Raw genomic sequence first — 15,032 nt, forward strand, 5'->3', positions numbered from 1 at the left:
GTTAACATTTTCCTATATTTATATACCATTATACTACAGAATGAAAAAATTTAACTAATTTGAATTCATGTATGGAATGATTTTATTGAAATTTTTTCATTCATTTCGACAAATCTTACACATTTGTGGTAAAACTTTTACTTCATAATTAGGACTGCTTACCTTCGTTTTTAAATACAATTTTATTTATTTCTATAAGCAATTTTATCTTCAATAAAAGACATGTTTTATTAATATATTGAATATATTTATTAAGAATCAACAGCATCGAATCTCTTTGAAATATTAATTTATTATTCCACTATTTCCAATTTCCGTGTGATATTATCAACTGTAAAACGCACTTTTTCTTCTTCTTGTACTTTTCACTTTTAATAAGTTGCTGCCTAACGATTTTGTCCTCCTTTTACAATTTCAATACCTACAAATATAAAAAATCATAAAACATTTTTGTTGCAAAAGGTTAGCGTCATTGAATATTACCTGATAATTGAAGATTCCAAAATGAAGACAAATGAAAGGGTTGTTATTCTGCTGGTGTTTTCTTTCTTTATACACTATCACGAACATTGATAGATTTATTTAAAAAAACGAAAATTTTTCTCACTAATTTAAAATAACAAATATTTTATATATTTTATTTGTTATTTATTATATTATTTTTTAACAATCTCTCCGTATACCAAAACAACGCGATTCCAACTAAAAAAACAACCGACGCGCAAATATATCGATTACACCCACGCGCAAACACATCGATTACGATGACAGGTATCGATTACAGGTAGACAATAGAAATTTAGGAAAATTTCCTATATTCTAACAAGTGTGTTTCCTTAAGTTTTGAAAGGATTGCATACTTCTTAGTACGAATGAACTAAAATATTTTTCTATGCCAAGTGTTGTTCGTATGTATGAAAAACTTTCTATTATAAAGGAAGTCGCAATTATCATTTTATAAGAAATTTTACTAATTTTGAAGAAACTTGGTTTTAGTTCGGTTTTTGTTTATTTTTACGAATGCTTTGTTATCGGTGAATAAAATTTTCTTTTTCAGTAGTAAATTCTTATACCCAGCGAAGAAAATAGTATGAGTAAAATTCCATGCCTTATTCTAGTTAATGAACTATTCCTAGCTGCTTACAGTTTAGGATTTTTTTACTGAAACGAGTAAATTTTATTATTTTTCACAAAAATTTACCTTAATGGAAATAAAATGGATAAACTATATTGATGAAAATTTTTTCCTTTAGTTTCGAAGGCACTTTTTTCTGGGTGTAGTTTGCAGCGCCCACGAGCCCATGCAAACATAACATTATGTAACAGAAACATACATTTATTGGCAACGTGGAGCAGTGGTTAGCATGTCTGCCTTGCATGCAAAGGGTCGTGGGTTCAATCCCTGCTCCGACCGATCCATTTTTTTTTAATTTACACATTTATATTTATACTATATTAAATTTTTATAATGAATCTTGGAAATGTGTGTTATTAAAGATTTACTATCAGAAACAGTGCTTGATATAAATGAAATGAACTGAGGTTTTCGATAAAATATTATTTTTTATTGCAAAAATAAAAATTTTGCAACAAAAAATTGTTTTTGGTATAAAAGTTTGAAATGGTGGAAGGAATTCAAAAACTGTAACGAAAGAAGAACGTGGAGTCGAGTATAAACATACACAAAAAATTTTATAATATACATATAAATTTATTTAGGCGTGAACAGTTTTTTACTAGCATTTAACACAATTTTAAATCCATTTAAAACTTATCGTGTTGTACTTAATTTCATTTTTACCTTTAAGGCCGGTATTAAGTTGGCATTATCGCTCTAAAATGATCCTGTTTTGTCTTTTAATTTTCTTTAATTTCATTTTAAAGAAAATAAACTTTTCCAATTGTTTTATCTGCAAAACTCGAACTTAATGCCCGCTTTTATATTTGAAGGTGTCCGTCAACTCCTCTTGGGCTACTTATTAATAAAGAGGAACTAAACTTTTTATACATTTAATTTTTCACTATTTCCTCCTTTTTTCATTTTACTGTCCCAACTCAAAAAAGAGTATAGTGCCCTTTCGTTATTTTTATGAAGATCCCTTTGTTATTTTTTTTATATTTTTCACCGTTTTTTTTTTTAATTTCCTTTGCCTGAATATTTTGACTTACTCCTCGTACGTTCCGATTCTTTAAATTGTGCCCATAATGCCAAAATGATAAACAAATCACACATACATAAAATGCTGCTCTCAAGGCATGCTTGGTTCCGAATGTATATTCTCTTTACTCCGAATACTCATTCTAATATTCAAACTAAATAATATTTAGACTTAAGCATATCAACTTTTTGGCCTTATCATAAAACAGTTTTCCGAAACAACATACAAGCGGTTTCACAGAAATTGCTTTCTTTTGATTCTCTCGCTGTGCTATGTTGATATCTTTCGTCAACACTCCAGGTTTCTATCTCTATACTCTCTCTCTGACGCTCTCTGAACAAAATATCACAACATATATATGTTTACTCGAAATGTGTAAATTTATATATCAGGTTGGCTGATAAGTCCCTGGTCTAACAAAGAAAAACACATTTTTTGTCAAAATTCGTTTTTATAATTCAACATAGTTCCCTTCAAGAGCGATACAACGATTATAACGACCTTCCAATTTTTTGATACCATTTTGGTAGTACTCCTTCGGTTTTGCCTCAAAATAGGCCTCAGTGTCGGCGACCACCTCTTCATTGCAGCCAAATTTTTTCCCTGCGAGCATCATTTTGAGGTCTGAGAACAAGAAAAAGTCGCTGGTGCCAGATCTGGAGAATACGGTGGGTGGGGAAGCAATTCGAAGCCCAATTCATGAATTGTTGCCATCGTTCTCAATGACTTGTGGCACGGTGCGTTGTCTTGGTGGAACAACACTTTTTTCTTCTTCATATGGGACCGTTTTGCCGCGATTCCGACCTTCAAACGCTCCAATAACGACATATACTAGTCACTGTTTAAGGGTTTTCCTTTCTCAAGATAATCGATAAAAATTATTCCATGCGCATCCCAAAAAACAAAGGCCATTACTTTGCCAGCGGACTTTTGAGTCTTTCCACGCTTCGGAGACGGTTCACCGATCGCTGTCCACTCAGCCGACTGTCGATTGGACTCAGGAGTGTAGTGTAGGCGCTTTACGCAGCACAATGTGTTCTAATACACTAGCTGCTTAGTATTCCTTATTTTATTAAAAAAACTACTAGTTAGTCTTCATATAACGGACTAGTTGTAGTGTTATATTTAAGGAAATTTGTAATGTTAAAAAAAAGAAAGGAGTGTAGTGATGGAGCCATGTTTCATCCATTGTAACATATCGACGGAAAAACTCGGGTGTATATATATATATATATATATATATATATATATATATATATATATATATATATATATATATATATATATATATATATATATATATATATATATATATATATATATATATATATATATATATATATATATATATATATATATATATATATATATATATACATATATATATATATATATATATATATATATATATATATATATATATATATATATATATATATATATATATATATATATATATATATATATATATATATATATATATATATATATATATATATAAAGGGTGATTCTTTTGAGGTTAGGATTTTCATGCATTAGTATTTGACAGATCACGTGGGATTTCAGACATGGTGTCAAAGAGAAAGATGCTCAGTATGCTTTGACATTTCATCATGAATAGACTTACTAACGAGCAACGCTTGCAAATCATTGAATTTTATTACCAAAATCAGTGGCAGAAAATCCGCTTTTTTATCGACAAATTTTGTTCAGCGATGAGGCTCATTTCTGGTTGAATGGCTACGTAAATAAGCAAAATTGCCGCATTTGGAGTGAAGAGCAACCAGAAGCCGTTCAAGAACTGCCCATGCATCCCGAAAAATGCACTGTTTGGTGTGGTTTGTACGCTGGTGGAATCATTGCACCGTATTTTTTCAAAGATGCTGTTGGACGCAACGTTACGGTGAATGGCGATCGCTATCGTTCGATGCTAACAAACTTTTTGTTGCCAAAAATGGAAGAACTGAACTTGGTTGACATGTGGTTTCAACAAGATGGCGCTACATGCCACACAGCTCGCGATTCTATGGCCATTTTGAGGGAAAACTTCGGAGAACAATTCATCTCAAGAAATGGACCGGTAAGTTGGCCACCAAGATCATGCGATTTGACGCCTTTAGACTATTTTTTGTGGGGCTACGTCAAGTCTAAAGTCTACAGAAATAAGCCAGCAACTATTCCAGCTTTGGAAGACAACATTTCCGAAGAAATTCGGGCTATTCCAGCCGAAATGCTCGAAAAAGTTGCCCAAAATTGGACTTTCCGAATGGACCACCTAAGACGCAGCCGCGGTCAACATTTAAATGAAATTATCTTCAAAAAGTAAATGTCATGGACCAATCTAACGTTTCAAATAAAGAACCGATGAGATTTTGCAAATTTTATGCGTTTTTTTTAAAAAAAAAGTTATCAAGCTCTTAACAAATCACCCTTTATATATATATATTACTATAGATTCTCTAACCTATCGCAACAGAATATGTAACGCTACACTAAATCATCATGTACCAAATTTCAATTTGAGTGAAATTTATGATACTCGACGCCATTAGTACACAGATTCTTATATGGGTGGAAATGGAAGGAGATGTATGAAAATCGACACAATCATCACATGTTTACCCATTCATTTGTATTCTGGTTCGCTTGGGGAAATCAAAAATATAGAAATCAACACATGTGGACCGATATGCGAATGAATGAACTCATGTGGTAACTTGTTTATTTGCTGTTACAAAAAATCAAGTTCAAGAACAAATGTGCGGAATTGTGTGTAAGAGTTTTAAATATAATATTTGTTCTGTATTAAAATGCTATATATTAATTCGGTATTACTGCTATTCATTGCAGAGCACATTCAAAAGTTTTAGTTTAGATTTTTCTTCTAATGTTAATTTGCAGAAGGCAAATCGTATCTACACTCAAAATGTGAACTCACCAGGAAGGGAAATGTTGGTACATTTAGAAAATTTTAACCCCACTATTACAGACGCTGATATCACAAAAAAAGGAAATATTTTTTGAAAAATTCAAAAAATTTAGTAGAAATATTTTTTTCTTTTTTAGATAGTTTTGTAGTTTGAAGGAAAACGTCATACGAAGATCACAATGGGTGCACTTGTGATATAACTAACAAGTTTTAAGAATTTCACTACGAATGTAGTAAATATTTATGCTTAATTTGTGCATAATTTTCCCCCTTTTTAAGTTAATCTAACGAAGGTACATAAACATTTTTTAATTCAAGATAATTTTCTCAAAGTGAAGAAATATTAACTAAAAAAGGATTTTCCATGTGCTAAATACAGTTAAATTGTGCCCTAGAAGATTCTGGAGAATTTGCAGTGTAAATATAATATACAGTCAGAATACTGATTTGAATTCATATATGGAATGATTTTATTGAACTTTTTCATTCCGAAAGTGTGTTTCCTTAAGATTTGAAAGGTTTGAATACTTCTTAGTGCGAGTGAACTACATTTTTTTCTATGCTAAGTCTCACGCGTGAGTCGCGACACATCTCTAGTTTTGGCATTTTGAATATTTTTAGAAAAATTTATCACGCCGATATCACAGAAATAAGTATATATTTTTCGACAAATTCAAGAACATTTATTAGACATAATTAAGTAATTTCATTTGTTAAAGAAAGGATGAACCCATTTGTAGTAAAATTTACAAATTTAAAGAAATAATGAACTATATTGTGAGAAATACGAATTTGGTACAACTTTATGCTTAATTTGTGTATAATTTTCCCCCATTTTTTAGTTAATTTAACTAACGTACGCAAAAAATTATTAGAGTAAAGGAAACATTCTCCAAACATAATAATTCCATGAACTAAAATAAAGTTAAGTTTGCTTTAGTGAAATAGAGAGTTCACTTTTTTGAGCGTAGAGTTAATCAATTTGACTTTAAAACGGGTATCATTACATAAAATAAAGTTCTGTTGAACTGAAGTCAACATGGCTTTAATAAGTCTGGTCCGCTCCTTGTATTCTATGATTTTTTTTAACTTGGCTATAAAAATAAAAATTATTTTAAAACAAAATGATCTTAAATATTTTTTTTAAACATGGCATAATTTATACATCCTCAAACAATCGCTTCTGTAACATATTCTCCCAAACACATTCCGCTGCAAGCATATATGTATACCATATTTTCCGGGATTTGTTCAAAGCAAATATTGCAAATTTTTAAATATTTGTTTACTTGCAGCAAAATGTCCTAAATACTTGAGCTGGACTGGATTACTAAAAAATATGTTTGTAATTTCTTTGAATGTTATACTCCAAATATATATATATCCCTTTTCGACCTATAGCCGATCCACGTGATAGATTTTCCTAAATTTTTCAATTCTGTTATTTATGTGTACATAGAACATTTTAAATTATTAAGTTTGTTCAGTTTGATCCTGTATCCTGTTTTTTCAGGATACGTACAATTGTTGCAGTCCGGTAAATTCCTGTAAAAGTCCGGACGTAAATATATCAAAAAACACAAAATAATCACGAAGTTACTGTTTGCATACAATATTTAAAATGTTTTCTTATTGAAAACACTTGTTTGATGAAATATTCCACAATTTAAATAATTTTAATATATTTGCAAACTTACATCTTCCGCTCATTTTACAAATGCGCAAAGTACACTGCTGAAACTACAAAATTAATATGAAAAGCAAATTTTTATATCGGTTCTTCACATTCTTAGACAAAGAGAGAGCATTCACCATTATTTTTTGCCGCTCTTATCGCAGTACGTCATATATTAAAGAAATTATAGAGACTTAAACTTACCCGCACAATTGTGCTTACACGGTCGGAAAGGGATATATATATATATATATATATATATATATATATATATATATATATATATATATATATATATATATATATATATATATATATATATATATATATATATATATATATATATATATATATATATATATATATATATATATATATATATATTATATATATATATATATATATATATATATATATATATATATATATATATATATATATATATATATATATATATATATCCCTTTCCGACCGTGTAAGCACAATTGTGCGGGTAAGTTTAAGTCTCTATAATTTCTTTAATATACATATATATATATATATATATAAACATACTATGTGCGAATGCAACATGTATTGATTTAGAAATTGCTTATAAATAAATAAATAAATATATATATATATATATATATATATATATATATATATATATATATATATATATATATATATATATATATATATATATATATATATATATATATATATATATATATATATATATATATATATATATATATATATATATATATATATATATATATATATATATATTTATAAGCAATTCTAAATCAATACATGTTGCATTCGCACATATTATGTTTACAAAAATTGTGTCGCAAACATAATATGTTCTAACATATCAACATATATGTCGCAAACACTTTCTCCAACTTTATGAATATTAACAGGTTGGCTGATAAGTCCCCGGTCTGACATATAGATGGTGCCGCTAGTATTAAATGCATATTATTTTATGGCACCAACCTTCAAATGATTCGTGTCAAAATTTGACGTCTGTAAGTCAATAAGTTTGTGAGATAGAGCGTCTTTTGTGAAGCAACTTTTGTTATTGTGAAAAAATGGGAAAAAAGGAATTTCGTGTTTTGATAAAATACTGTTTTCAGAAGGGAAAAATACGGTGGAAGCAAAAACTTGGCTTGATAATGAGTTTCCGGACTCTGCCCCAGGGAAATCAACAATAATTGATTGGTATGCAAAATTCAAGCGTGGTGAAATGAGCACGGAGGACGGTGAACGCAGTGGACGCCCGAAAGAGGTGGTTACCGACGAAAACATCAAAAAAATCCACCAAATGATTTTGAATGACCGTAAAATGCAGTTGATCGAGATAGCAGAGACCTTAAAGATATCAAAGGAACGTGTTGGTCATATCATTCATCAATATTTGGATATGCGGAAGCTCTGTGCAAAATGGGTGCGGGGCGAGCTCACATTTGACCAAAAACAACGTGTTGATGATTCTGAGCGGTGTTTGCAGCTGTTAACTCGTAATACACCCGAGTTTTTCCGTCGATATGTGACAATGGATGAAACATGGCTCCATCACTACACTCCTGAGTCCAATCGACAGTCTGCTGAGTGGACAGCGACCGGTGAACCGTCTCCGAAGCGTGGAAAGACTCAAAAGTCCGCTGGCAAAGTAATGGCCCCTGTTTTTTGGGATGCGCATGGAATAATTTTTATCGATTATCTTGAGAAGTGAAAAACCATCAACAGTGACTATTATATGGCGTTATTGGCGCGTTTGAAGGACAAAATCGTGGCAAAACGGTCCCATATGAAGAAGAAAAAAAGTGTTGTTCCACCAAGACAACGCACCGTGCCACAAGTCATTGAGAACGATGGCAAAAATTCATGAATTGGGCTTCGAATTGCTTCCCCACCCACCGTATTCTCCAGATCTGGCTCCCAGGACTTTTTCTTGTTCTCAGACCTTAAAAGGATGCTCGCAGGGAAAAAATTTGGCTACAATGAAGAGGTGATCGCCGAAACTGAGGCCTATTTTGAGCCAAACCCGAAGGAGTACTACCAAAATGGTATCAAAAAATTGGAAGGTCGTTATAATCGCTGTATCGCTCTTGAAGGGAACTGTGTTGAATAATAAAAATGAATTTTGACAAAAAAAATGTGTTTTTCTTTGTTAGACCGGGGACTTATCAGCCAACCTGTTATATGCTAAAAAATTGAGTCCCAAATATATATTTTTTACACCGAAACATAAAAAAACACTCTGTTTCATCCGTGTACTTGAAGTTGAGTTTGAATTTGGAATTCAAAGTTATGATAGACTACTACATCATGCAAAAAGCTGAGAAAGAGAATAGATTAAAATTTGTTATTGAGAATTAAGTACGCAACTAAATGTAACTAAAATGTAAAAGTGAATTGCCCCTTCTAATGTTGGACATTATAGTTCAGTATAATGATCGCTCACATCAGCTCTTTTCCAATCAACGAACTAGTTTGGTCACTAGTTAATTATCGGTCAGTTACCGGTTCATTTCAAGTTCTTTTGTTGCTTTCTTCCAGTTCATCATAGATGGCAAATATTAGCTTTGTATTGATTTATTAATAAAAAAAAAAAAACACATGCGAAAAGAATCCCGAAGAGTTTATTTGCAAAAAAGAGCGATATGAGCGTACAGGCAGAAAATTGTCCCATTGTCAAGGAAAGCGAAAATAACGGAGCGAACAAACTGATACAATATTCATAGTTAGCTAAACTGACAAAAACGATAGATGTGAACTAGTTCAGCTCGCTCGTTTCAGTCACCCGTTCAATTGAACTAGTTCGTTCGCGAACTCAACAACACTAAACACTTCTCAACACTAAACACTTCAATATATCATTAGTAAGATTATGTGATATTTTGGATCGGAACCAATGTCAATCAGTGAAACTGAGTAAGCCTTTTTTCCAGTGGGGGAACTTCTTTACAAAAGTCGAAAATCGTCATTTGCAAACAATATACATTTCTCTTCGAACAGTTCTTCTAGATTATTAGAAACTCCTCATTTATGATGCATATGCGATAAGATTATTATGAACATTGATAAATCTATGATAAGACTAACTGCTTATACATTTTACTATCGAAGTAAAATCGAGCTTTTAGTCAGATATTCTAGTAGTTAGTAAACGAATGACTCAAATATAAATCATTTCCGGTATATTATCAATTTAAAGACGTCCTTTGAAAATAACCCACATCGTGAGAAGAAATATTACTTGCATTTTACAAATATTTATTAGAGAAATATAGCGCCTAAACATAGATTCCTGTGAATGGAGGATAAAAACTCTGTGCTTACTCCAATATATGTGTCATGTTTAAAGAAAAACAAGATTATTTATTCTACACCCAGAAAAAAGTGACCCCTTCTTTAAGTTAAAATGCACTCATTGTGAAGAAAGTTGAACTTCGTATAGCGCCAAAGACATTTTTATTTGTTTGAACGATGTGATTTTCGTAGAAATTAGGAATAATGCATTCCATATATTAGTTAACATTTTCCTATATTTATATACCACTATACTACAGAATGAAAAAATTTAACTAATTTGAATTCATATATGGAATGATTTTATTGAAATTTTTTCATTCATTTCGACAAATCTTACACATTTGTGGTAAAACTTTTACTTCATAATTAGAACTGCTTACCTTCGTTTTTAAATACAATTTTATTTATTTATATGAGCAATTTTATCTTCAATAAAAGACATGTTTTATTAATACATTGAATATATTTATTAAGAATCAACAGCATCGAATCTCCTTGAAATATTAGTTTATTATTCCGCTGTTTCCAATTTCCATGTGATATTATCAACTGTAAAACGCACTTTTTCTTCTTCTTGTACTTTTCACTTTTAATAAGTTGCTGCCTAACGATTTTGTCCTCCTTTTACAATTTCAATACCTACGCCCAGAAAAAAGTGCCTTCGAAACTAAAGGAAAAAATTTTCATCAATATAGTTTATCCATTTTATTTCCATTAAGGTAAATTTTTGTGAAAAATAATAAAATTTACTCGTTTCAGTAAAAAAATCCTAAACTGTAAGCAGTTAGGAATAGTTCATTAACTAGAAAAAGGCATGGAATTTTACTCATCCTATTTTCTTCGCTGGGTATAAGAATTTACTACTGAAAAAGAAAATTTTATTCACCGATAACAAAGCATTCGTAAAAATAAACAAAAACCGAACTAAAACCAAGTTTCCTCAAAATTAGTAAAATTTCTTATAAAATGATAATTGCGACTTCCTTTATAATAGAAAGTTTTTCATACATACGAAAAACACTTGGCATAGAAAAATATTTTAGTTCATTCGTACTAAGAAGTATGCAATCCTTTCAAAACTTAAGGAAACACACTTGTTAGAATATAGGAAATTTTCCTATATTTCTATTGTTTACCTGTAATCGATACCTGTCATCGTAATCGATGTGTTTGCGCGTGGGTGTAATCGATATATTTGCGCGTCGGTTGTTTTTTTAGTTGGAATCGCGTTGTTTTGGTATACGGAGAGATTGTTAAAATAATATGGTAAAATAATATAATAAATAACAAATAAAATATATAAAATATTTGTTATTTTAAATTAATGAGAAAAATTTTCGTTTTTTTTAAATAAATCTATCAATGTTCGTGATAGTGTATAAAGAAAGAAAACACCAGCAGAATAACAACCCTTTCATTTGTCTTCATTTTGGAATCTTCAATTATCAGGTAATATTCAGTGACGCTAACCTTTTGCAACAAAAATGTTTTATGATTTTTTTATATTTGTAGGTATTGAAATTGTAAAAGGAGGACAAAATCGTTAGGCAGCAACTTATTAAAAGTGAAAAGTACAAGAAGAAGAAAAAGTGCGTTTACAGTTGATAATATCACACGGAAATTGGAAATAGTGGAATAATAAACTAATATTTCAAAGAGATTCGATGCTGTTGATTCTTAATAAATATATTCAATATATTAATAAAACATGTTTTTTATTGAAGATAAAATTGCTTATAGAAATAAATAAAATTGTATTTAAAAACGAAGGTAAGCAGTTCTAATTATGAAGTAAAAGTTTTACCACAAATGTGTAAGATTTGTCAAAATGAATGAAAAAATTTCAATAAAATCATTCCATATATGAATTCAAATTAGTTAAATTTTTTCATTCGGTAGTATAGTTGTATATAAATATAGGAAAATGTTAACTAATATACGGAATGCATTATTCCTAATTTCTACGAAAATCACATCGTTCAAACAAATAAAAATGTCTTTGGCGCTATACGAAGTTCAACTTTCTTCACAATGAGTTCATTTTAACTTAAAGAAGGGGTCACTTTTTTCTGGGTGTACAAATATAAAAACCATAAAACATTTTTGTTGCAAAAGGTTAGCGTCACTGAATATTACCTGATAATTGAAGATTCCAAAATGAAGACAAATGAAAGGGTTGTTATTCTGCTGGTGTTTTCTTTCTTTATACACTATCACGAACATTGATAGATTTATTTAAAAAAACGAAAATTTTTCTCACTAATTTAAAATAACAAATATTTTACATATTTTATTTGTTATTTATTATATTATTTTACCATATTATTTTTTAACAATCTCTCCGAAACAACGCGATTCCAACTAAAAAAACAACCGACGCGCAAATATATCGATTACACCCACGCGCAAACACATCGATTACGATGACAGGTATCGATTACAGGTAGACAATAGAAAAAATTTCCTATATTTTAACAAGTGTGTTTCCTTAAGTTTTGAATGGATTGCATACTTCTTAGTACGAAAGAACTAAAATATTTATCTATGCCAAGTGTTGTTCGTATGTATGAAAAACTTTCTATTAGTCGCAACTATCATTTTATAAGAAATTTTACTAATTTTGAGGAAACTTGGTTTTAGTTCGGTTTTTGTTTATTTTTACGAATGCTTTGTTATCGGTGAATAAAATTTTCTTTTTCAGTAGTAAATTCTTATACCCAGCGAAGAAAATTGTATGAGTAAAATTCCATGCCTTATTCTAGTTAATGAACTATTCCTAACTGCTTACAGTTTAGGATTGTTTTACTGAAACGAGTAAATTTTATTATTTTTCACAAAAATTTACCTTAATGGAAATAAAATGGATAAACTATATTAATGAAATTTTTTTCCTTTAGTTTCGAAGGCACTTTTTTCTGGGTGTAGTCAAATTATGCAAAAGTGTCCCGAAACTCCAGGAACGTTTGGTCAAAACTTCCTTAATCGAATAGTCCAATTCATGGTAATTCATTAACCTTTCGACACACGAAAAAATACTTCTCAAATAAAATTTTAGACTAACGAACCTCCTTCGGAAAATTTTTTTCACGGTAAAAAAGTTTGTTAAGAAGAAAAGTAATCCAATATCCGATTTCGCAAAATTAATAAAAACAAAATAATTTAATTAAATGTAATATAAACTGAATTGGATCAATTACAAATAGAAAACTGATTTCTATCAAACTAAATTAATTTAAGTTCAGTTCTTTGGAGCGTTCAGAAAAGAATCTTTTGCTGACAATTTTCAACGCGTTAAGACCGGTACTATGTTCGAGTTTCGCGAAAATAACATGATTTTCAACTCGAAAGCCGAATATAGTGGTAATATTTAGGACATTATGGTGTTGATTGCTAATATCTTGACCATGCACATCCAATAAAATTCAATTGGAAAGATTTTAGCGTAACCGGCGTTATCAATGGGCGTGTCTCATCCCCCTTCACACATATTGTTTTCTTTAAAATTACGATTTTCTGTGATAACGAATTACATGTGTTTTTTACACAATATATGTTAAAACCAATATTTAAATGCAATAAAAATGTTCATACTCTTAGCGTTTTTCTTAATCGACTATTTTTTATCAAACATTTCATGTAATTCTGTCAGGCACCAATGCATAAAGAATTGCTACGTCGACCATGGCCATCGCCAATATTTTTTTTTGTATATCTATACAAGGGGTGCTTGTTTTCTTGTTTTTATTTTCCTTTGTTCGTTCGCGCTCATTGTCTTGTGAGATGGAAATGAAGTTGCCACATATCTCGATTTTGACATTTAAATTTGAGGGAACAATTTTAAATTATGGTTATATAATACCTCATTCACATTACCCTTCCAAAATCCACTTTAACTAGATTTCAACTGTCATTTGCCTTATAAAAAAAGGGATTCAAAATCCACTTTTAATAGATTTCGAGTCTAATATGTATGAGGTATAATATAACCCACAAAGTATTACAATTCGAATTTTGAAGACGCAATGCAGACGACCAACAAATTAAATTATGCAGCAAAAAAAAAGTTTAATACTATCCTCAGAAAAATGTCAGAATATCTATACCGGATTTATTTTTATTTTAGTCTATGATAATTAATTGATTTTACTTGAATTTTGTCAAATGTGTGACATTTTTCTTTATTTTAAATATTATTGTTATTTTTTGCTCACTTTAAAGGCTAATTGAGAAAATAAGTTTTATACGAATACTTTATTCAATTTTATTTACTAAAATGAGTGAATCATGCTTAAAATGCTTAAGTTTGTACAATAAGTAAATTTTACTTAAATTGTCTTGAACTTCGTCCTTGTATAGCGTCCTTGTATAGGAATACAACAGAACAAACGTTTTTCTTTTCAAAAGATGGAAATAAAATTCCTTGATGGAAATAAAATTTAACTTATTGACAAAAAACGAGAGGTTTTTAAGATGTATTCGTAAAATTTTTTGTCGTAGCCTTTGAAAATTGCGTCCTCAGTTATTCATTTGTCATTGAAGTTGGGCGATTTTCCCCATAGATAAAGAAGAAAATGTTTGAATTAAAGAAATAATAATAATTAACTAAGACAAAAAGCTTCAAATATGGGATAAGATATATTTTGAGGATGCTGTATCCTTGAGTTGAAATCTTTTTAATTTAATTTCCTTTATTTCTGCATGAACGTAACACAGTTGATCAGTCCCTAAGACAGTTACAATTACAATACAATGGCATTCCTACTAGAAACACTAAATATATAAATAATAATTACACTTTTTTCCAAGTTTTCGTTTAGGTTTTCACTTGTTAATTTACACTTCTGAGGTTTTCTCTAATATGGCATCACTGTAGTCAGAGAGAGCCTAAAAACATATGTACGTGAGACACATGCTGACGTTGTTTTGGTCAGAAAACAAAGCTTTTTGCCTTTTGTTGGTA

The 15,032-nt window shown here is 30.0% G+C and overlaps 1 protein-coding gene across 6 annotated transcripts in view; it reads left to right on the plus strand.

Annotated features, from left to right (window-relative positions):
- Positions 1 to 15,032, plus strand: part of mrj (DnaJ heat shock protein family (Hsp40) member B6 mrj) — a 191,191-nt gene that overhangs the window by 113,399 nt on the left and 62,760 nt on the right. The gene's annotated exons all lie outside the window — the stretch shown is intronic.

The sequence above is a fragment of the Haematobia irritans genome, chromosome 5 (assembly GCF_050003625.1).
Source record: "Haematobia irritans isolate KBUSLIRL chromosome 5, ASM5000362v1, whole genome shotgun sequence".
In the NCBI taxonomy this organism is placed as follows: Eukaryota; Metazoa; Arthropoda; class Insecta; order Diptera; family Muscidae; genus Haematobia; species Haematobia irritans.